Source organism: Pteropus vampyrus, unplaced genomic scaffold, assembly GCF_000151845.1.
Source record: "Pteropus vampyrus isolate Shadow unplaced genomic scaffold, Pvam_2.0 Scaffold5, whole genome shotgun sequence".
Taxonomy (NCBI): Eukaryota; Metazoa; Chordata; class Mammalia; order Chiroptera; family Pteropodidae; genus Pteropus; species Pteropus vampyrus.
Window position 1 is genome coordinate 6,420,905 of NW_011888786.1, and position 23,669 is coordinate 6,444,573.

Sequence of the window (23,669 nt, forward strand, 5' to 3'; positions counted from 1 at the left end):
AAAAAAAACCCGAAAAATTAGATGACTCCATAAAATATGAATAAATTAATATATATTAAGTGTATACATTTATTGGTAGATCATTTCATTATGTGGCTGAGGCTCTGCCGGTTTAGTATCTTAAAACATTTTTCTTCCAAAGATGTTCAGGCTATGTTCTTGATCCTTTGAACAAGCTGTTGTCCTTACATTAAACAAAACAAAACAAAACAAAACTTCAGAACGAGATTATGGCCAAAGTTTGCTACCCTCACAAATACATGGTGACAATCTCAAGAACGGCTCAGAAAAATCCTTCGGCATGCCTGAAAATACAAGCGATATGACCAATTGACTGAATATACGTTTGGTACAGAAAGGCACCAGATTTTATGAATACTTTTATACAACAAGGACTTGCTCGTTTGACACGGTGAAAAAGAATATTCTTTAAAGACAGTTCTGCGTTCAAAACCGGGCTCTGACACCCTTTCGTGTTGTGTAACCTTGGAAGAGTTATTCTGACTCTATGAATATTAGTTTCATCATCTGTAAAATTTTATTTTTGGATGAGGATTAATGATATACTTCATATCCTAGCAAAATGCCTAGCACATAAATCCCCCAAATGATAACTATTACAGTGAATTCTTTGTTACCCAGCATCAATTAACTAGGATTTTAGAAAAACTGTGACTTCCTGAACAGTCATCAAGCACTGATAATTTATGCTTCTCTTGATGACCCTGAAATGCATTCTGAATAATTAGAGAAAGATTAAATTATAATCAGTTTAGTTTCAGTGTTAAGTGTATTTTAATTTATTCTCATTCTTTAAAAATTTGTAATCCTTCTGCATGTGGTAACAATTAACAAAAAATATTTGATTAGCTGGAGCACTCTACTTCCTGACTATCTGACTAATAAAGAGTTTATTATATATCGTTAGACCCCAAAGTCTGCCCTATGGATAAATTGGGCATTTGCTAGAAGGATTCACTTCACACTGGTCTTACATCTCAGAGCCAATATGTTGACTTATTGCCTATTGGAAATCCTAGGATTAATTTTTAAATATCCTTAGACAATAGTCTGAGTCTACACAATGCCCTCTGCATATTTTTGATCACAAGGTTGTAATGCTGGTCATCTCACCTGATTTTGTGCAGATAAGTAACTAAATTGTCTAGCTCTGAGGGTTGTCTGTTCTTTTCCTACAGGTTTCTAGATGGTCATCCAACTGACATTAGTAATCAATCTATCTTTGTTTTTCATCAACCTTTACACTTATCCAATCATGTTTCAAACTTATTTTCACTGGGCTTTTTAGGCCATATAACCTTCCCGATGAAAACTTCACCATGCATTTTATCATTTTTGTGATTCTTCTTTTAACTTACCACATTTTCTCGCTTTCCTCTCCTCCCCACCCCGACATGATGTCGTATGCTGCTTTAAAAGATGGCTCAGTCTACAGCCATGCCACCCTGAACAAGCCCGATCCCGTCTGATCTTGGAAGCTAAGCAAGGTCGGGCCTGGTTAGTACTTGGATGGGAGACCACCTAGGAAGACCAGGTGCTGTAGGCGTAAAAAGTAAAAAAATAAAGGGATTGTAAGCTGACAAGATCCTTGCAATCTGTGAGGTCAACCAAGGGTCGCCTTGCCTAAAAAAAAAAAAAAAAAAAAAAACTGGCTTAACAACTGACTTGTGTGAAAAATAAACTTCCTTCAAAAATTTATCGGTATTATTGTCCCTTTGTGATCTCAGTTAACAGGTACCTTTCAGGCAAGCAGATTGATTTTAGTGGTTTAATTGATCACCATAGGACATAGTATTCATCAGTCCTACTTTGGCCTCATTCTTCCTTCTTTTAAAACTCTGCCTTGCCCTGAAATATCCCCTTCCAACACAACAGCCTCCTCTTCCATAATATCCTTCATATCCCAACTGACATCTACAGAATCATGATTACAATGGTGATGGTAGAGGAGGGAGTTTCCTTTAAAGGGAGAGAAAGGCCAAGGGGGAACAGCTGGGGAAGATTTAATTTTCCTTTCCAAGCTCGGATAACTCTTGGCTCCGGTGTGAAGGTAGGATTGGCTAGGGTGCTTTGGTCAAAATGTTAGAGATCTTCCTTGGTGATGTCTGGATGGGTGCTGGATGAGGGTAGGGAGCCTGGACGCATAGCCAGAAAGCAACAATTAGCATTCTGCTCTAATCCTGTGATTTATCTGAGACTCAACTGACAAGGTAGCTGTCCTTCAATTGACAAGGTAAGTTGCCTGTTACTGCTCTTGTGTGTAATTTTCCCCCGAAGTGATTTTTTTCTTCCATAAACATATATTAAAAGCCAGAAATTCAATGGTATCACTATTACCGTTTCTCTAGCTACAGAAAACCCATATCTATTTAACTACTGCAAACATATTTCATATTTGGCAAACCATATTTACATTACAGGACTATTCTGAATCTTCTGGGAACCATGATTTTGAACTTTAGTAGATTAGAATGGTCAATTGCAATGTTTTATTGAATAAGCTTCCTTAACAAAATGTAACATTTTCATAAGTATAGAATAAGATCACCTGGCAGAACAAATGAATTTATGTTAATATAAAATGTTAAAGCTTAAGAACATTCACAAAATTAAAATTAAAATATCTTCGCTAGTCTTCTATAACAATACATTAGTCACAGAAATGTCACACTGAATATTCGTGTCGGCCAATAGTTGAAGGAAGTTTATATGATGTTTCTTATTTTTTACCTTTAAAAATAGTTTTTATTGAGGTATAATCGGCATATAACATTATATTAGTTTCAAGTATACAACTTAATGATTTGATATCTGTATTTACTGCAGAATGATCACCACGATAACTCTAAGTTATTTTCCTATTTTCCTAAGTTGATATTCCTCATGCTGGATTCTCTTTTAAATATGTATAATTGCATTCACTCTAAGTCATTTATTGCTTTCCTTTTATTTAAGGGAGAATTGCTTCTTTAAAAAATAATCTTCCTTCAGTACTTCCATTTTTAAAAATATCTTTGGATAACACAGGCACTATTAAATCTCTGTTATTCAGCATAACGGTAAGGAGGACAGTTAAGAATTGCCAGGTTAAAGTTGTTGAGAGGTATTAATTTTTGTCAATTATTGGAGATGGGCCATATTATTACATTCAGGTTCTTGATAAAAAGAAATATCAACTAGTAAGCCAAAACCAGGATGGAAAGAGAGAATGCAAATGTCTTGACCATAGATGTTGACATAAAGCTTGAAAACTGGCTCACAGCTTTCTGGCATCCAGGTCAAAAAGAATTCACCATGAGTTACATCAGTAGTTTTCTGATTGTGCTATGAGCCTTGGGTTCTATGGAGATATCTTTGGGGAATCAGTTAGGTTGCGTAGAGAGAAGAGGAGGAAGCAGAGCTTCAGGGCACCTCAACTTTTATTGGTTGTATATATTAGGAATCCATAAAAATTTTCATTTGAAAGGAAGACTCAGTTGCTAAAAAAAGAAAAATTGGAAAGGCACCGAATAATAGGGATCTCATTATCAGAAGGGAAGAAACATAGTAGCTCCTTTGGGGAAATGAAGCTTAACTTTCTTTCTCTTTTACTTATAAAACAAAAGTTATTTCAAACATACAGAAAAATATAGGTACCCATATACTGGTGGGCCAGATTTAACAAATGTTAATATTTTTATATATATTTTAGATTAAAAAAGAAATAAAATGCTATTGATCCAAGTGAAACCCCTTTGTACCTTTCCCAAATCTCCTTTCCTCCCTCCCCCACCTCGGATAACCCTGATCCAGAAGTTACTGAGTATCTACTTGAGCACTGGATGTACATCTTGCTACAAATGCATGTACCCATAACCTATTTGTATATTTATTGTGCATTTCGCTATTTATATAAATGATGTCACACTGTACATATTTGTTTTCAACATTACATTCTTTAAGATTTATACACACGGAGACACTTCGCGTTAAAACACACTCTTTAAAAGAGATCTGGGGTGCTCAGATAAAAAAACATATATATACACACCCCCCCGCAGAGAAAAATGGAAACTAAAAAAGAGACACTTTTTTTTTCACTTTTATAAACAATTGAATATCCTTGAGTAGCTCATATTTTTGAAAGGCATTTCATACATGGGAGTTTATGAAGCAGCCCTACAGCGAGCCTACATGCTGTCTTTGTACCATTTAGAATGAGACTCCCTTTCCTCAAAACACTACACTTTTCTAGAAATTGGTCACGAACAAATCTAGAATGACTTTATGTCAAGGATGTCTTCTAGAGTTGTGCAAAGTAAAACCTAGAGTTGTTAATAAATGTTAGTATTTTTTCACATATAGTTTAGATGCTATAAATGTGAAAATCCATGGGATATTTAGAGTTTGGGTGAATTAGTGTGCTTAACAGGTTAGCAACTGTAATCTAAATAAAAAATTTGTGCTTAGTATTTACATGAGGATTTTCTAGCTAATGGTAGGGGCTGGGGAAAATCACACCTTTTTTAGAGATAACACACTGCAAATGGAGAACACAGGAAAGGTGTTATAGTGTTTGTTCTTACCAGGCCAGAGAGGACCAGTGACAGGGCCAAGTGATGATGTGTGAAGGCGTTATCCATCAGTTTCTCATTTTTCAGAATATTGTCCTCGAGCCTCTTGCATATAGACACGTTCAGAGTGTAGGCTTCTACCAGGCTTCATCTGCTAACTAAACAGTATGCTAGGAAGGAAAGGGAGATTGTGCCCTTGCTCTGGGAAAGGAAGTTTGAATTATGGAGCTGGGCTACCAAGCTGTGAGCCTCCCATTGGAGCTGGAGCTAGAGGTATCAATATGTTGAAATGTGTTCATCATCTAAAATTCCTTTGATCCTCACTAGGTGGCTTTGCCTAGAGGAGAAAACAACCCTGCAACAGGCAATGCAATGTCCCCTCTATTGTTTATGGGAGTTTAGTAGGGGAGAAATTCTGCCCTACTTTGGAAATCTTGAAAGCATATTGTTTGCTTTGGAAAGTCCTTGTAATTAGATGTTGCACAAGACAGTTTATCAGGGAACTCTCTAGGTGCCTAAAGTTTCTTTCTTCTTGACCCTGGTGCATGAAACATTTTCACCAATGATTTGGTTGGAGAGTTGAGAGAATGCATTTCGAATTTTCAGGTGACAAAAAGCTCATGAGGAGAGAGCAAAAATGAGCAAAAACATACTTGCTGCTACTTTATGATGGTTTGTTCCTTTTCATCAAATAAGTCTTAGCTTAAATTTCACCTTTTCACAGATGCTTTCCCTGAGGATTTGACTAATATATGGCCTCTATTTCCAATCAGTTTTTACCTGTTTTTTTTTTTTTTAACCTTTGCTGGTTTCCTGACACATCCCCGTAAATTATGAGCTTGCCAAGAAAAGGGACCATGCTTCTTTAACTCATTTCTGGAACCCCGGGACATAGAATAGTTCCTAAACATAATAGGGACTTACTAAATCTTCATTGATTGAAAGAAAATTGTGGGAATCATTGAGGAATAGTAGGCAAGGAAGAGGCATGATCACATTCCCACTTTAGAAATAAAACTTGGAAGGAGTGAAGACTAGAAGCCTGATAGACAGTGCTGAATAAGCTTCCTGGGAGCAAACATTTATGCTGTAATCATTTAAAAATTTGCCTTACTTGCACTCATAGTGCCAACTCTCCTGATTATAAGATGTAAAGACTCACTCTCAGTCTATATCTGGAATATTATCTTCCATTTGTGGCACCATTGAGTACTATCAATAATATTAACAGTTTAAATTGTACCCAGAAAACAATGTCTAGGATGAGCTCATATAGGGAGAGGCCTGCTTGTTTTTGTTAAATTGTTAAAGAACCATCAGAAGACTAAAAATACTCATTTTGTGTTGCAGGAGAGGCTAGGACTCAGGCCACTAGGGACCCATGATGTGAAAGCAGGTTTCAGTTCAACATAAGACAGAGCTTTCTAACAACTGGCAACCCGGGTCAGGGAAGTAATGTCCTCAGGAGATCATTAGATACTTGTCAATAGAGGTGTGGAAGCAGATGCCAGATGCCCATCTGTCACAGTCGCCGTTGAGAGGATGTCTGCCCCCTGTGGGAGGGTCATTCCACAAGTACATGCAATCACCTAATATTTATTGAGTACCCCGGGTGCTCTTACTTCTGTGGGGAGATGCAGAGAAATGTAAGGCACAGCTGCTGTCCGGACATGGTCAACTTCTAATCCTTAATTCTGTGAATCTCAGGGAGTTTTAGCTAAGGCCCTGATGTGAGTCTCACGAATTCCACATTGGAACCGGCCGAAGTCCTTAGGAGTTCTCAAAGCAGCGCCGATCTGCTGGTGGACTTAACCTTTCACCCGGCAAGAGGGACTCCGTGTGAAATACCACTTCGTAGCCACGTCCTATTTTTGTCCCCCTGTTTAAGTCCTAGCTTGGTTTTTTAGGTTTTTTTCAATGAAGTATATTTGACATATGACACACTGTAAATTTAAAGTGTACATGCTGGTTTGCTACCTGTACGCATTATAATACGATCGCCATCATAGCGATAATTAGCACCTCTATTACATCATATAATTATCATTTCTTTTTAGTTTTTGGAATAATTAAGATCTAGTGGCTTTGCTTTTGCAACATGGAAGATTATCGCATATAAAAAGTTAGTTTCTTTACTTCGATCCACTTGTCTTGTGGTCTTGCCAGTTAATATGAATGCTGAGCTCGGGATGATGTGTGTTGTTGACTTTATTTAATCAAACTCTTTTGAGATAAATATTTTTTCATTAGAATTGGATCTCCGGATTCTGAGTGATGACAAAAAAGGAGTTATAAAGTAGAGGCTCCATGGAATTATAAGTAAGCACACTTAATTCTTTAAAGCCATGTCTGCTCTAATCAATCACAAAGTGACTTCAGTGCAGTATAGAACATTAATAAATAAATATCTAGATGGAACAGATTTGGTGGGGGGGGTATATTTGGGTACATTGCGAATATAACGTATTGATCTGAATCCTCTGGCCTCTTCCAAAGACGTAACCATGACTGTTGCATGGATATGGCCTCTGCCTTTCACATACTTCAGAAACAAGTGTGTTAGAATCTCATTAAGGCAGGTAATACTTCCTGCAGTCACTGAGCCACATTCTATCACAGTGACCTGCGAGATTAATACACTTCTTTAGGCTACTTAATATAACATTGGGAGGCCACTTTCACCCCGAGTAGATTACAGCCCAAGATATGTAATGTTTGCTTTCATTATTATATTGATAACTATGCAAGATAACTTGAGCAGTCTTTAAAAATATTCCCTTACCGTATAGTCTGGGAATCTGGTTATTTCCTCTACTTGCCAAAGTCTCTTTGCTTGTGTCTACTTTTTATTTATTGATCCTGAAATTAACCCAGTTTGAAATTCTGTTCTCCAAATACAGCTCAGATTAATTTGTTCTGAGTAAGGGATGTAATTTCTTGCTCTGAAATTGCAAAGGATGATCATCCAGCAAGGCCCAGAGTGTTCATTTAGCATGGCAAGGAAGTGTTTTTAAAGTACGTTAGCTGAAAAAAAACAATGCATTTTGGAAATTAAAAATATTAAAATGGAAGTTTGCACATTCTGACTGGGAAAGAAAACATTACCCCTACATTCCTTCCTCAGTACTCTATTTTCTGCTCTATATAGAGCAAAGATTTGGAGCTTCTTAATTTTGGCTACACATTAGAATAACCTGGAAAGGTTAAAAAATTCCTGAGTTCTACCTCCAAGGATTATAATTTTTTTTTCCAGCTTTACAGAGATATAATCGACATATAAATATGTATAATTTTAAGAGATGTTTAGATACATGAATATACTGTGAAATGATCACCACAGTCATGTTAGTTAACACCTCATATAATTACCTTTTTTTCTTTTTCTGTGGTGAGAACATTTAAGATCTACTCTCTTAACAAATTTCAGGTATGTAATATAGTATTTTTAACTACAGTCTCCACGCTGTTCATTAAATCCCTAGAACTTATTTATCTTATAACTGGAAGTTTGTGCTCTTTGACCAAAATCTCCCTATTTCCCCCAGCCCCTGGCAACCAACATTCTATTCTCTGTTTCTAGGAGTCTGGGTATTTTTTAGATTCCACATGTAAGTGAGATCTCACAATATTTGTCTTCCTCTGTATGACTTATTTCAGTTAGCATAATACCTTTTAGGTCCATCCATGTTTTAAATGGCAGGATTTCTTCTTTCTCATGGCTGAATAATACTCCATTGTGTGTGTGTGTGTGTGTGTGTGTGTGTGTGTGTGTGTGTGTGTGTCTATCTGTCTGTCCATCTATCATCTATCTATCTATCTATCTATCTATCTATCTATCTATCTATCATTTACCTACCTACCTACCTACTTATCTCACATCTTCTTTATCCATTCATTCATAGACATACAATTAGGTTGATTCTATATCTTGGCCATTGTGAATAAGGCTGCAATGAACATGGGAGAGTAGAAACAGATTCCAATTTAAATGTCGAGCATGTGGCCCGGGCCTTAGGGATTTCACACGTTTCCCAGGAGATTCTAATGTGCAGATAATGCTGAGAATCACAAGTTTAAGGGCTTTGATCTTCTGATATTAAAGAGAAATCTAAAATTTTTCACGTTATTATTTGTGCAGCATCATTTGCATAGAACGTAGACTGTCTGGATCTGAGGACTGAAAAAGACCTAGTTTCTAAGAGACACGTCAGCCCAGTGTTCTCATTTTCGTTGAGCCATTGTGAAACGGTAGAATGTTTTTGAAAAATACTTCAGGAAGAGTTTTATACAGGTGTAATGTTTTCAGAGCATTTCTGAAATGTACTGTTTGTGAGTGCATTTCTGCTGCCCTTGCACATGAATAGCAACTGGTATGTATCTAAAATTCTCCTCCTCCTCTTCTGTTTTCTAATTAAGGGTTTGATCCATTTTCTTCTGGATGTCAGTGTTGCGGAAGTAAAGTATGTAGATTGGTTTGTGTTTCTTCATAGCGATCAAGCATCTATGTGGATGCCGATGAGAGAGGCGCTACCTTTTCAGGAATGTAATTGTTTTTCTCTTCGTTTGGGAGGCGTTCCGGCTGTGATCTTCCTACTGGTGGTATCCACCTTCCTCATGCTGTCCTCCACTTACTTCCTGTCCACGCTGATCTGCCCTCTGTTCTTCCTTCAGTCTGGTGCCACCTGCCCATCTCTCTCCAGCAGACAAACCAGAAACCTTACAGTTTTTGGCAAATGGAGCAAATCTTTTATGGTTTCCAGACTTTATGCAGGTTTAACCTACAGTACATTTTGAGGTGTTTATTGGAATATGGAAATTGGGGTAGTTAGATGATTTTGCTCACAATCAAACAGCTTATGTAAAATTATGATAAATCATCGGGAAATATTTTTTGACCCAGCTTCTGTGTCCTAAGATATAGTTCTAGATGGAAAATTACTGAGTCATAAAGTCTGTACTTTTAAAAACATTTAGATATATATTTTCAATTTTTTTTTCTTAATACTTGTTAGGATACCTATTTTACCACATCTTTACCAATACCAAATATTATCTTTAAAATACGCACATACACACAACATACAGTTTGCTAATTTGATATGACATATACGTCTGCATGTATGGTTTTGTTGTTTCCATTTGCACTTATTTTAATTTCAGAGAAGACTGGATGCTTTATTAATTATTTTAATTTCTTCCGTGTGTCTATTTATGTTCTCTGAACATTCTATTGTGGTTTTCCTGTTTAGCATGTGTTTTAAGAAAATAATAGCCAATATAATAACTGAATGTCATTTTCCCTAGCAATCCCCGGAAAGTATATACAGACAATGATGATTTTAATATGTGGGGCAAAGTCTTCAATTTTATTTATATTTTTAAACATTGAATCCATTCATTATAATCTTAGTTGCAGTTTTACACATTATTTAAAGCTTAAAAATGAGATTTTAAGATGTAGTTATGTAAGTGACATCTTATGAAAGCATTCGAAAGAGGATAAAGTGTGGGATTCAGAAGAGGGAGACAGAGGAAGAGAGAGGGGGAGGGAGAGTCTCCCTGGATTATGACACTCTCGTTCCGTGAGGCAGTTTAAAAACCAGAGTTGAGAGCTTTTCCTTCTCTATTCATTCTAGTCAAACCCTCTTGGTATCAGTTCACTTCATTTGCCTTCAGTGTCAGCAAATCAAGCCTCATATCCCCATAGCTGCCTACTGCCACAGAGATGCACGCCTTATGGACGGCCATTGTAAATGTAGTGATAACGATGAAGGAAAACACTGCTTCTTACATCCTAATTAAACCAAACTTGTTTTTATGATTCCTTAAATCTAGGCCAAATTTTACTTTAATCTCACAGACATATTCCAAATCGAAGGCAAACATAAATATATTGCATTATCTTTTTCTGGCGGTGTATGATTTATGTCCTCTGTAGGTAAAAATGTGTTCAGATGATTTTGCTGCTGTGATAAATTGAAGGTGTGATATTACAAACCAGGATCCGGAATACCAAAGAAAATTAAATTAAAGTTTCTGTTAACACGCAAGATACCTTTTTAGTTGTCAGTGCGCTTTTTAGTCAACCATCAAGACACTTCAGTATAAGAAATGTGAATATTCTTTAGTTTTCTGGAAAATGACAGTTTTCCAAACTTCATTTTTATTTTCTTGATGTGCCTTTTCCTTTTGCTCATTCGCTTCTCTATGTTCACTGCTATTCTTTTACCCTTAACACTCTATTTTAAAATGGGCAAACTATAAGGCTTGAGGCTCAATTCAGCCTGGCTTGGAATAGCTTTGTATAAATAAGAGAATTGTGTTATATGCTATTCAATCTTAAGGAATAAAAATGACTTTCACTTTAGTGAAAAGAAGAATCACCTGTTTTAAAATTATAGGCTTTTAGAGCTGAGAGGAACCATGGAAATCACCAGGTCCATCCTTCTTGTTTTATGGATTAAAAGTGATCATGCAATCATCCTGTCATAGGTAAACTGCTCCCTGTGCTCTTGGGCCAGCCTCATATATCCTACCTGCCTTATTTCCTCAGATGAAGTTGAGCCAGAGTTAGACTAAAGTACAGTAGTTAAGAGCATAAGTCTGAGATTAGACAGCTATGGGTTTAAACCAGTTCTCTGTCTTTTAGCTCTTACATCTTGGGCAAGTCACTTCATTCTGTGGAGCTTCGGTTTTTTTCATCTGTAAAATAGGGCTAATTGTATTAACCTCATCGAGTCCTTATGAGAACTGATTTACTTCATCTTTCTATAATATTTAGTTCAGTGCCTGATACGAAGTCAGTGTCTAAGAAATGGAACTTGTTTTTGTTGACTTTTTTCCCCTCGCACATCTCTTCTAAAAAGTGGGCTGTCTGAGCCACTGTGTCCTGTTCATCTCTATGTGCCCACTGCCTTGATGCATCATCTCATTCAATGGCAACTCCAAGCTTCCAATGACTTGAGCCCCAAATCATGAGTCATTTTTATCTTCTCTTTCTTTTGGGCTCTCTCCTTCAGTAAGTCTGCAAAGACCTAGGTTCAAGCTACCATCATCTTTTCTTGGAGTAATGGAACAGGCTCTTGACTGGTTTCCCATTTCTCCATCTCACAGCCACCAGTAATCCTCCCAAAACATAAGTCAAGTCATAGAAATATTCTGCATAGAGCTCTTCACTGGCTTTCTAACTCACACAGAATAATAGTGAAAACCCTCAATTGATTGACAGGATCCTATACAGTTTCCTTCCTATTCATATTCTTGGACCACATCTCCTATTATTCTCTGGATCATTCTGTTCCAGTCACACTTGCCTTCTTGCTGTTCCCCAGGCACACGACTACCCAGAGTAAGAGCTGGAGTCACATTTTTAAAAAAAGGTGTTTCTTATCCCATCCATGTGTAGCTTCTGCATTCCAAGTTAATTCCTGCAAACATCATATATTTTTAAATGAGGATTTTATACTATGTCACCTTGCTTTAATATAGGAATAGAGGGGGCCTAAAACTGTTAACAAAAACTCAACTTCCATGGCTGAAAGCCTTCTCAAAAGAAAGAGTTTCTTGGGTCATATAGGCCCAGATCCTAGAGAATAAAGTCTAAACCACTAGCAGCAGCCCTAATGGAAAAGGTCACATGCCTGCCATTCTGGAGTTGACGTGCTTTTTTATACATCAAATAGGGGAACGAAAGATGTAAGTTTTTTTAAAGAATTTATATTAACTACAGATAGGAGGGGCAGGATAAAGTGAAGTGGGGGCAGTTCCGTGATAGGAGCGCAGTCCGTAAGGAAGAAATAGTTACTATTTCTGACTGGTTACAGGCAACAGTTTTGAAAGTTCATGGGTGTGCAGGACGTGATAGTCCATACAGTGGTTGTCTAGTAGATGCCTGGATGTTGATCCAAAGTCCAACATATATTCAAGAATGTGAGCAGTCTATTGTCAGCTGCCCCCCAGCTATTCGCAGGCTAACTTCTTTGTCTCTTTCATTCTCTGGCCTACTGTAATTTAATTTAGAACATCTCAGAATTTTTTTTGCTTGTCAAAACAAAATTAACATATGCAATTAGACAGATTAGTAACAAAAGTGCAAGACTAAAAGAAGACTCTTTATGAATCTAAGCTGGGCTGAGAAACCAATCGATATACTCACAAGGAAGATGGCAGAGTGCCTTTGCTGAATTCACAGGAATTTTGTCCTTGCAAGCCCTTTTCTTCTTCTCCAGATTTTATTATCTCTAGCCAACATGTGTTGCACTCCTATTGTCTGTAGTTTCTCTTCCCAGTCAGACACACTGTTTGTACTAATTTCCTGGCTTTTCATCTTGCTGAGATTTTAGTTAGTTAGCTCATCCCAGATGTAGCATAGCTGCCCCATTACTGGACTCTCCACTCTTTATGATCCCTATATATTTTCTTCCTGGGCAGCTCTGCCTAACTGTGGCTGGAGCCCAGCATGTCCAGCTGAGAGTAAAGGGCATGACTTCACCAAAACACTAGTTAAGCACAATTCCTATGATTGATCATTATGTTTACTGCTGAGTCACCTATCAGCCAGGACAAAAAGGAAAATACTATGAGCTGCATAATTTTCTTAACCAAATAAAAAGATACATGCCAGTTCTTTAAGAGGAAAAATGGTATAATTTCCTGATACCAAAAGAAAAAAAAATTGACCGTGACTTTATCAGTAACTTACTGTGTGCCATGTAAAAATAAAAACTCATGTCGAGTTGACAACTCATTGAGATTAAGATTTCACTTGATCTATATTGAAATTTTATATGAAATCTTAGGATTATGATAGTAAGGAAATGGAGGACCCAGAAGAGTACTTGTAATTTGGTTATAAACTGGTCAGAGAATTTCACCTTTAAGATATGATAAAAATGTCTATACTTTTGGAAGGACTTTTGGACAACATAGACTGGGGTTGGCTGTGCTTTCAAATTTAATTCACTTAATAATAACCAAAAGATGTGGAAACGTGGCTTTTTGTGGATTTGGTGATAACTTTTATAATCTTAGGGGACCGTTGTGGTACAGTGGAAAGAACCTTAGACTTAAACCAAAAATTCTTGGCTCTGATTTTGCCGAACGTGTGTGACCATAAACAAGGCATTTGACTTGAGACCTTTTGTCATCCTGTATGAAAATGAGGGCTCACGACAACTCTTAAATTCTCTGTGATGTTTTGACTTTTAGCTACTTTGAATAAAAGAGCCACAAAATTTTAACATACAAAGGCCTTTATTATACTTCTAATTAGAGTGGAAGCTAATCTTTTGCAGTGAAGTTGACCTTGGTGATGACTCTGTGTTGCTGCTGTAGTATGATGGACATGAACAAAAGGAATGATACCTACAGAGTCCATCTGAGCAGTTTGGCAAGGCACTTTGGAGGCCATTGTCATGGCCAGCCAAAGCCATGCCCTTCAGCTTTACATGTTCAGGAAACACTGTCATCATTCTCAGAGTCTGTCAGTTTCTCGTGGAATGGACTCATATCTAGTAACTTACAAGATGCTGATATAAAAACCAAAATATCAATTTATTAACTTATGACTTGAAATACAACTGTCAGGAACATAAGATATCCATGTTAATTATTTGATATATTCTCTTCCTGGAAGAAAGCTGTAAGTGAAACAGAAGAAAAACTTAAAAACTGGCAAGATGGTCATGGCACAGCAAGAACTAAGAGCATTATAATCTTTTAGCTTGATGCACTCACCTCACTCACCTATAAGGGTATTCGTACGTGGGGGCAAAAAAGAAATTGAACTAGTTGCCCAGGACATCCAATCTCTGTCTTTGCTGGACACACATTGACAAATGTTTTCGTGGCTGAATTTCTCCTCTGTCTCATTATGTCCTGTCTTCAAGTGTAACTCTACTGTCAATATGGCCCTGGGTAGCCCTGTTCTGTCCTGGAGAAAACTGGGCTTGTCCACAGTTGTCTGCTCCCACCACTGTCATACAGCAACGCTCTTCTCGCTCACTGAGCACTGGACATGCTCCCACCACGTTCCACCCACATTACATTGCATGATTCTCTCTACTGGATATTTTGGCAGTAACAGAAGGAATTCTCTCTAAGATTTGCATTCCCATTGCATAGGTTATCTCCAGGCCTAAATGCTAGGGGAGGGGACAGAAAACTTAGATGGAAGGGGATGAAGGGATGTGTGAGGGGAGTGGCTACCCCCCAAAATGGATAATTTGTCTTTGCTTTGTCCTTATTTGGCTCAGGCCCTGGAGAATGGGTGTGTGGTATTTAATAACATGGGAATCTGGAACTGTCTTTTTGCAGACCTTGAATGTTTACCCCCCTCAGGGAAAACTGGATTCTCAAGAGTAAAATAAATTATCTACTTGGCTAATTAGCTAGGACATAACAAAATTCTCAGGAGGATCATCCCATCTGAGAGTTTCTATAATGTATGCTTATTTTTGCAGAGTCTATCTCTTCTCATTTTGTAGCCTACCCGTCCTCTAGCTCATGCCTCACAGACAAGGCAATATTGTCAAGTGGGTAGTTTCTGTTTCCTGCACCTTTCTGCCTTCCTCTTCTTTCTCTGCCCCATACCCTCTGGTACTCACGGGTGGCCTGAGGTATTCAGTCTTCTCAGGTTGTACCAGTTCTTGCATCTGCCTGCTCTATCAATTTCTGCCTTTAGGAGATGAAATGTGCCCTACCCCCAACAGCCACCCAGACTTATATCTTCTGCACACTTTTATTCTCATTCTCTTGTACCAGGCTGGGTGCCACAATTGGCAATCAGTGAATATACCAGTATCCTGATAAAGTATTAGCAACCTAAAGTGGTTTAACACCTTAACTTTATCTAGCGGATATGTATTATCTCTCCTGACACTGTCCCACATTTCCTTTGAGCAATTCATTTGGTCCCCATTTCAGCCACCTACTTTTGACCAGATGACTCTACCCTTGGCTTCAGAGAGAAGCCCTAACTACTTCAAGCCAACTGGGGATTCTTATTCCTAGACACTGATTGGAGCATGAACAGGGATGTTACCCAGTGAGAGGTAAAAGGATGCAAAAAGATGTTTGTTGGTGTTTCTACAAAGATGATTTTCAATGGAAAGTAGCTTTCCATTGAAGCTATTAAGGGAGCCCCTTGGTCTTCCTCATGTGGTGTGAGAAAGGGAGTCTGAAACTCTGGCCACTGTGCTACATTCACAAGGGAAGAGCTTGGAACCTTGGGAACACTGAGGGATTCTGAAATGAAAGCAGATATCGTGAGAGTCAGAACAGACAGATGGAGAGGACCTGGATCCTTGGTGAGAGCACCTCAGCTACTGGATCAAACCTTACCTTAAGCCAGTATGTCTAGACTTTTAATTACCTCTATAAACCATTATCGTTTTGGTCTGAGCCTTTGTCAATTTCAAAAGAAATATTTCTGGAAGATACTCTGTTGTAATTTTCAAAGATTTACTGGAATATAGCAAAGCCATAACTCCGAAGAATTCATTTTTATTGATGGAATTATGTGCATTGTAACAGACTTTGTAGCATCTCTCAGCTCATTATATGTAGGCCATGGAAAAGGTTAGTCCTGACCACAAAGAATGAACCCTATGAAGCATATGTCCATCAGACGCTATCCCCAAGTATATATTCAAACTGTACTAATTTCTGTCTTTGAGAAGACTTTAAATCATATGGCAGTCTTGCCTCTGAACCCATCCTAGATTCACGTTTATGTAATACCCATATTATCCACAGGCAGATGGTTAGCAATAGCATGGAGTAGTGGAGATACAGATTTTGGAGAGAGGATTTAAATTCTCTCGTTTGCTGTGTTACTCTCTCTGTCCTCAAGGTCGTTCCCGCATTTATATTAAGAGAACCATGCAGATTTCACAGAATTATTTGGCAATTAAATGAAACGATATACAAAAGTTATGCATTGGTGTTGGGCGTGGGCTGTATCTGATGCATTATGTTCACTCAGGAAGCAGCATTTCCTGTAGTGATCGTTTTGCAATATATACATATATCAAATCATTATGTTGTACACCTTAAGGTTACACAATGTTATATGTCAGTTATATCTCAATAAAGTTGGAAAAAAATGGCATTTTCTTTGCTCCCCCAAAACAGCTGCAGACAGTCTCGTTGAGTGATTAAGGTCATGGAATTAGAGTAAGACTACCTGACTTCAAGTCCTGGTCCCTCCACTTGCGGGATTCATGTCTCTCTTCCTCCATTTCTTCATCCATCTCTTCCTCCATTTCTTCATCTGTAAAATGAGAGTAAGAATAGCACTTTCTTCATGTGGTTCCTGAGAGCATTAATGAGGTAAAGCCGGAACAGGGGACCAGAGGTGCTGGGAGCAGAGAGCAGGGGTGGAGGTGAAGGACTGGTTGCAGCATAACTCTTGTTGAGTAGGGATCATTTGAGGATTGCCTTGGAGGAGACGACAGTAGAACAGTGTGGACATGTGGGGGAAAGCTTCCAGTCAGAGGGACAGGCCAGCACAGAATATCTGAGTTGGGGTCTGGCCTGGCATGGCTCAGGGACAGGAAGGGGGCCAACCCAGGTGGGAGCGAAGTCACTGAGGGAGACAGGGACCTGTGTGAACACATCTCATAAAGATGAGTTGTCCTTTACCAACACCGGCTTCTACTTTTACTGAAACAGGAACCATTGGAAGGTTTTGTGTGGAGGACAACAGGAATCTGATGTGCATTCTCAGTGGATCCCTGGCCACTCCACCAGGAAAAGATTTGGGCAGTGTAATAGTCATCTAGAGCGGCCATAACAAGATACCACAGACTGGGTGGCTTAAACTTCAGAAATTCATTTTCATGCATTTCTGAAGGCTGGGAAGTCCAAAATCAAGGTGCCAGCAGGGTTGGCTTCTGATGAGAGGTACTATAGATGGTTGCCTTCTTTCTGTGGCCTCTGTATGCATGGGGGAGAGAGAAAGAGAGAGAGAGATCTCCAGTGTCTCTCGTTCTTATAAGGACACCAGTCCTAAAAGATTAGGGCCCCACCCTTATGACTTCATTTAACTCTAATTACCTCCTTGAAGCCCTTTCTCCAAATACAGTCACATTGAGAATTTAGGCTTCAAAATGTGAATTGAGGGGACAAAATATATTCCATGATAGGAAATACAATGGTCAATTTTGTATTTCAACTTAGCTAGGCTGTGGTGACCGGGTGTTTGACCAAACACCACTCTAGATGTTGCTAGACAAGTATTTTTTAGTTGTGATTAAGAGTTAAAGCAGGACTTTGAGTAAAGGAGATAATGTGAATGGACATTATCCAATCAGTTGATGCTATTAAGAAAAAGACTGAGGTCCCCCAAGGAAGATGGAATTCTGCCTCCAGATTGCCTTTGAACTTGAACTGCAACATCAAGTCTTTCCTGGGTCTCCAGCCCACCTTGCAGACTTCGTACTTTCTGATCCCCACAATCATGTGAGCCAATTCCTTAAAATAAATTTCCCTCTTATACACCCATACACATATACATACACATGTATATACACATATACATATACACAAATACACACACATAGAACGCATTCTATTGGTTCTGTTTCTCCAGAGTACTCTAATACAGGTAGCAAGAGTGTCATTAGGGGCATAAATGCGACAGCCGTTGTGGTGGTTCATCTAGACCAGGGTCAAGTGAGATACTTTACAATATTATGCTCTTATCGTTAATTTGTATGATTTCTTACATATATTATTATATCTGGATTTCTATTAAATTACCTTAATATGTAATATATAATTATAATGTTACAGTATGCACACATATTAAAACTTGGGTTATTTACATCTGCTATATAAGATAGTTTATAATTTTCATACTATATTCTATACTATATACAAAAGAAATGGGATCTTAATATGAGAGAAACAGATTGACTCGTTTTACTGAATATGGCATGTATAGGCTTATAGATATTTTGTTTTGAATTTTATCCCTTCTGGAAGTTTTAAAGCCATAAAAAGTTCAGCATATTATGCTTACATACTGAGCTTGTAGTAGATGATCAATACATATTACATAATAGATTAATGGTGTGAGCAAACATTAACTAGAAAGGAATCTCTGGGGGTTCTTGGAGTGCTGAGAGCTGCTAGCAAAGCCTCCTTGGCCCATTGCATGTGGTCTCTTTGGAGTGGGTGGGGGATCTGGTCTATTTTATAGTTAATAGGCCCCCAGTGTGTACCTCTGTGTACCATTCAACCTCTGTGTAACCCCTATATTCATGGTAAGTTTGTTTTTCAAGTAATTGTGTTTCAAAAGCCTCATAGCTTAGTTGTTCTAAGGAAGGAGACAGAATCCCAGCTCCATTGTTTCTGGCTGTGAGAATTTGAACTAGTAGCCTTCCCTCTTTCAGACAGAATTTCCTCATTTTAAAAATGGAATGATATAAAGACAGAATGCAGATATGTGGTTGCCAGGGGCCAGGAGGAGACAAGAATGAAGAGTCATTAACTGCTTAGTGAATATTAGATTTCCTCTCGGGGTGTCGAAAGCATTTTGAAACTAGACAGAGGCGGTGGATGAACAACATCGTAAGTGTACTAAATGCTCATTTACTTAAAATGGTTAATTTTGTGTTATGTGACTCTCACCTCAGTAGAACAAAATGAGGATGAAAATAGAACACACCTCATAGGTTATCATGAGACATGAACATCCAGTACTTAGAACAATGACTCACACTTAGCACATGGTAACCAGTCAAAGAATGTCAGTCTCCTCCTTCTTTTCCTCATCCTACTCTGCCATCATCATTGTTGTCTCCATTGTTATAGTCATTCAAGAACGGATTCTTCTTCAGATAAAAATGGTAGCCTGCGTGCCTGTCACCTAAAGGGGACTACCGGGAGATAAGTCTAGATTAAGTCAGGACTAGTTTATGGCAGCCTGAAAGATCCAGATATATTTAGTAGCAACAGGGAGCCGCTGTAGATACTTGAGCTGGAGAATGAAATGAGTCAGACTGTACTTTGAATCAATTAGCCTGGGACCCACATGCATAGTGGTTGCGGGGATGAGTCTGAAAGAAGGAGACATAGTTATCAGGTTACCCGCAATGGGGTCCTCAGATTTCACTTTCTTATTTCCTCCTCAATCGCCTTGGATTTGGCTGGCTACATAGCAACCACTTAATAAATACTTGTAGATTAGTTATTTTACACTTATTTAATGCCTTCCTTTGAAGTACTTCCAGTTGAGATTACTTCTACAAATCACATAATGCAAGATAAAATGCCCTATATATCTGTCAGTTTTCTCTAAGACTGTTTTCTAAGTATTATATGTGCTCAGTTCATGGACTGGGTATTCAGTTGCTGGAAAAATAGAAATCACCCCATTAGTCATACCTCTGCAAATTTCACATTTTATATTCCAAGTTTTGTGGCGGATGATATTTAAAGCCTTATATTTTGCTGGCTATTGTATCACTACAACTGTATATTGCTTGTGGACATTTTGTGATCTCAGATCTAAGGAAAATGATGATGTTCAATTTGTTATCACTTTGAGTGAAGCACAAAAAGACCTTAAAGTGAGAAACACAGCTTAATTAGCACATTGGTGATTTATATTACCCAGTGTGAAATCTCCACTGGCACCAAAAGGAAGATCAGAACAAAAGGCATCTTTTGGATTTTTTTTTTGGTCCTGTTTTACTCAGGATTCACAGCCTTATTTCCATATTGCTAAGCTAGAATACCCACAGTGTAACATCATTGTCTCAAAGTTATCACATTTCACAATATCAGGCAAAGGTACACAGCTACTTATTGATTAATCTTGAGGACAAATGTCCCCTTTGCCATTTTATGCAGAGGTTTATACCTTGATTTATTTAATGTGAAGACTCTTAACTATTGTCAGATTTTATAACCTGAAGGGACTGCTGAAATTTCCTAATTGTATCTTCACTACATTTTGATTGAAAAACCCTAATAAAAATGCTTAGAAAACTTTTACACTGATTTATATTTCATTTGGCACATTATCTATATATATTACAAAAATATTTGTATATCTCTGTATTACACTATTCAGCTGTAATGTATACCAAATACATCTCTTTTAATTACAAAAAAACATAACAGAAACCAGTTTTACTTACGAATAAAACACTTAACAGAAATAAGGGAATTTATTTGCTCAAGTGACAGAAAGGTCCAAGGATAGTTCTTCAGACTAATTTGACTTAGAGGCTCAAAGAGCTCTATTTCTTCTCTGTCTCAGCTCTGCTTTTCTGTGGGTTTTCTTCAGCTCCCAGACTCTGTCCCTGTGGTGGGTGCTAGCAAATCCAGACTTATACCCTTGAAGTTTGAGATCAGAGGAAAAAGAACAACATTGTCCAGCTTCGGCCAATCAATGCTTGGTTCAGTTCCGATTAGACAACTCAAGTCAATTGGTCTAAGTCATCCTTAGACCAATTACTGTGAATTCAGTTTTGGAAAATATTGATTGACCAGAAATAGATCTTGTGGATTCAGGGGATGGGACTATCATGTGTACTAAGTGTGATTTCTCCAGAAAAATTAGGGTGTTCTTGTGAGTGGTTGGTGGGAGGTAGATGCAGGATAGGCAAAACCAACACATGCCAATGAGAAGGTCACAAGTGGATTCCCAGATGCCTTGCAGTAATGACAGAATGGGAAGTTGAAGATGTCAGGAGGAACCCTCCATAGAGGACTATAAATACACAGTTTAGAAACACTTTCTATATTCCATCTTGTTCCTGAAAATGTAATCTCTGAAAAATGAAAAATGACTTGTCCATCAAATCACAGTCATAAAAGGTAGAAGCAGCCTAACACTAATCTAATGCATTTCTTTCAGACCAGGATATTTCTTAGGTTAATAATATATATGACTTTAAAAATAGTCAACTTTTGAAAGTGATATTTTTGCCTAATTTCAAAAATTTGAAAAGCCCCCAAGAGTAAGTGTATATGACTTTATGAGGGAACTATTACAACTTTCTCTGTTGAATTATTTTTAATTTAATTATGTGAAAGGAGAATATATATGTAAGCTCTATTTAATCAGTCTCTCATGATGACTTCTTTTAATGTAGAAAAGTTTCACTGAGGTACTTGCACAATTTAACTTATATGCATGAAAAACCATATTCGCAAGTTCCTAAATGAGATATCACTAGAATTACTTTATTATTACATAAATGCATCAGTTTTAGGGTAAGGGGATTCTCAAGCTTTCTCAGAGAGCTTTAGCCTGCTTTCTTTTACTGAATGGCCGTCACTCTTCTGTGTGACGGGTTCCCCAAGTGTTATGTTTTATGAGTGCTCATGGGACAACTCACTTCACTTTTTCCCTATATCTACTGATCTCTTCCTGCCAGCTTCCGTTCATACCATAGGGAGGCCATTCCCCCCGCATGGCCTCTTGCTGAAGGGTTCTCTCATTCACTGATTGACCTTTGTAGAGGTGCTTTAATCCAGGGGTCCCCAAGCCCCGGGCCACAGACGAATACCAGTTTGTGGCCTATTAGGAACTGGGCTGCATAGCAGGAGTGAGCAGCCGGCGAGCGAGCGAAGCTTCACATGTATTTGCAGCCACTCCCCAGCGCTAGCATTACCACTTCATCTCCACCTCAGATCATCAGGCATCAGATTCTCATAGGAGCACCAGTCTCATAGGAACACTGATGCCACAAGGTTGGAGACCGCTGCTTTAATCCATATATCTTTTGGCATCTGATCGACCCCTAGGAAATACCTATATTTTTGCCTTGGTGATCTGCAGGAGTGTAGGCCACCCCCAAACCACTGTCTGCCCTATATCTGCCATCCTGCCCCTGCACTATGTCCCACATTTTTGCAACTTTGAGCACTCTGAAGGTCCCATATGATTGCCAGTCCTTGACTTAGCAGAGTGAGAGAGGACATTGACTCCTCTCAGCGTTACAGAAGGGGATGATGGAGAGCTCCCCAAGACAGGATGCTTGCTGCTCTATAAACTGTAACGAGGTGGCCTTTCCTCCTTGTTCCACTCATAGGTACCAGGTTGAGTGGAGGTGTTGGTAGTGATCATGGTGGTGGGTGATGAACTGAGGTCTGAATGTAGCAAGCTCTATGGGGAACTGGCTGCCTCTCATTCCCGGCTGTTCTCTGAACTGCTTCATACTTGCTTCATAGTGGTCTATTCTCACATCCGCCGGTCAGATAATGTCGCTTCTTTTCTCAGAACACTAATGGCTTTCAGTCTCTCTTGGAATAAGATCCACGTCTTTGCTTTGGCCTGCGAGGCCCCCGCCTGATCTGGCCCCTCTTCTTCTTTCGCTTGCTCTCTACCACTCTTCCTCTGATCGTGCACATTTAGCCTGGCCTCCCTGTTCCCTGTGCATGTCAGAACTGCTTCCACCTGCGAGCCTTTGCCCTTGCTGGCTGCTTCCTCTGCCTAGAACACTGTTATTGGATATTCTCAGGATTTGTTCCCTGTCTTTTGTAAATCTTGTCTCAAATGTCATGTTAGCAGTGAAGCCTTCCCCGACCATGCTGTATAAAATAGCATCTTCTGACAATCTCAACTCTTACTCTGATTTCTTTATCTCATCTGTCACCACTTGATATATACACGTCTTTACTTGTTTATCGACACTCCCTTCCCAGGGACTTTCTCCGTTAGGTTCATTGCTGTACCCCTGCATCCAGGGCAGTGCCTGATACTTGGTGGCTCTCAGGAAATATTTATTGACTTAATATGTGAATGACTGATGAATTAATGAGGATGTGTGTGGCAAACTTTAGACAAAACAAAGAAACTTACTTTGACGTTTAGTTGACTGGTTTTAACAGAGTGCAAATTTCAAATTCCCAGCAAGCCAACTCCTCTCTTAATTTGACACAATAGTTTTGACTGTTTCTATTTTTGTGAAAAATAACCAGGTACCTGCACAAATGCTGAGAAGCCCCATGGGCATTTGGCACTGTATGTTCATTTCTTCTTTGCCAGTGGAGAAGGTTTTTACATTCCACATTTTACTCCCACACTCTCCTGTGATGGCAGCTACAAGACCAGACTAGGCAACTGGTAAAATCTAT

At 38.6% G+C, this 23,669-nt stretch overlaps 1 protein-coding gene and 1 non-coding gene across 2 annotated transcripts in view; both read left to right on the top strand.

Moving 5' to 3' along the window:
* LOC105295503 (cytosolic beta-glucosidase-like) overlaps positions 1–23,669 on the top strand; it is a 196,983-nt gene that overhangs the window by 144,023 nt on the left and 29,291 nt on the right.
* LOC111743946 lies at positions 1,449–1,567 on the top strand. Its single transcript, XR_002781937.1, has one exon. It is a non-coding gene; the product is annotated as a 5S ribosomal RNA (ribosomal RNA).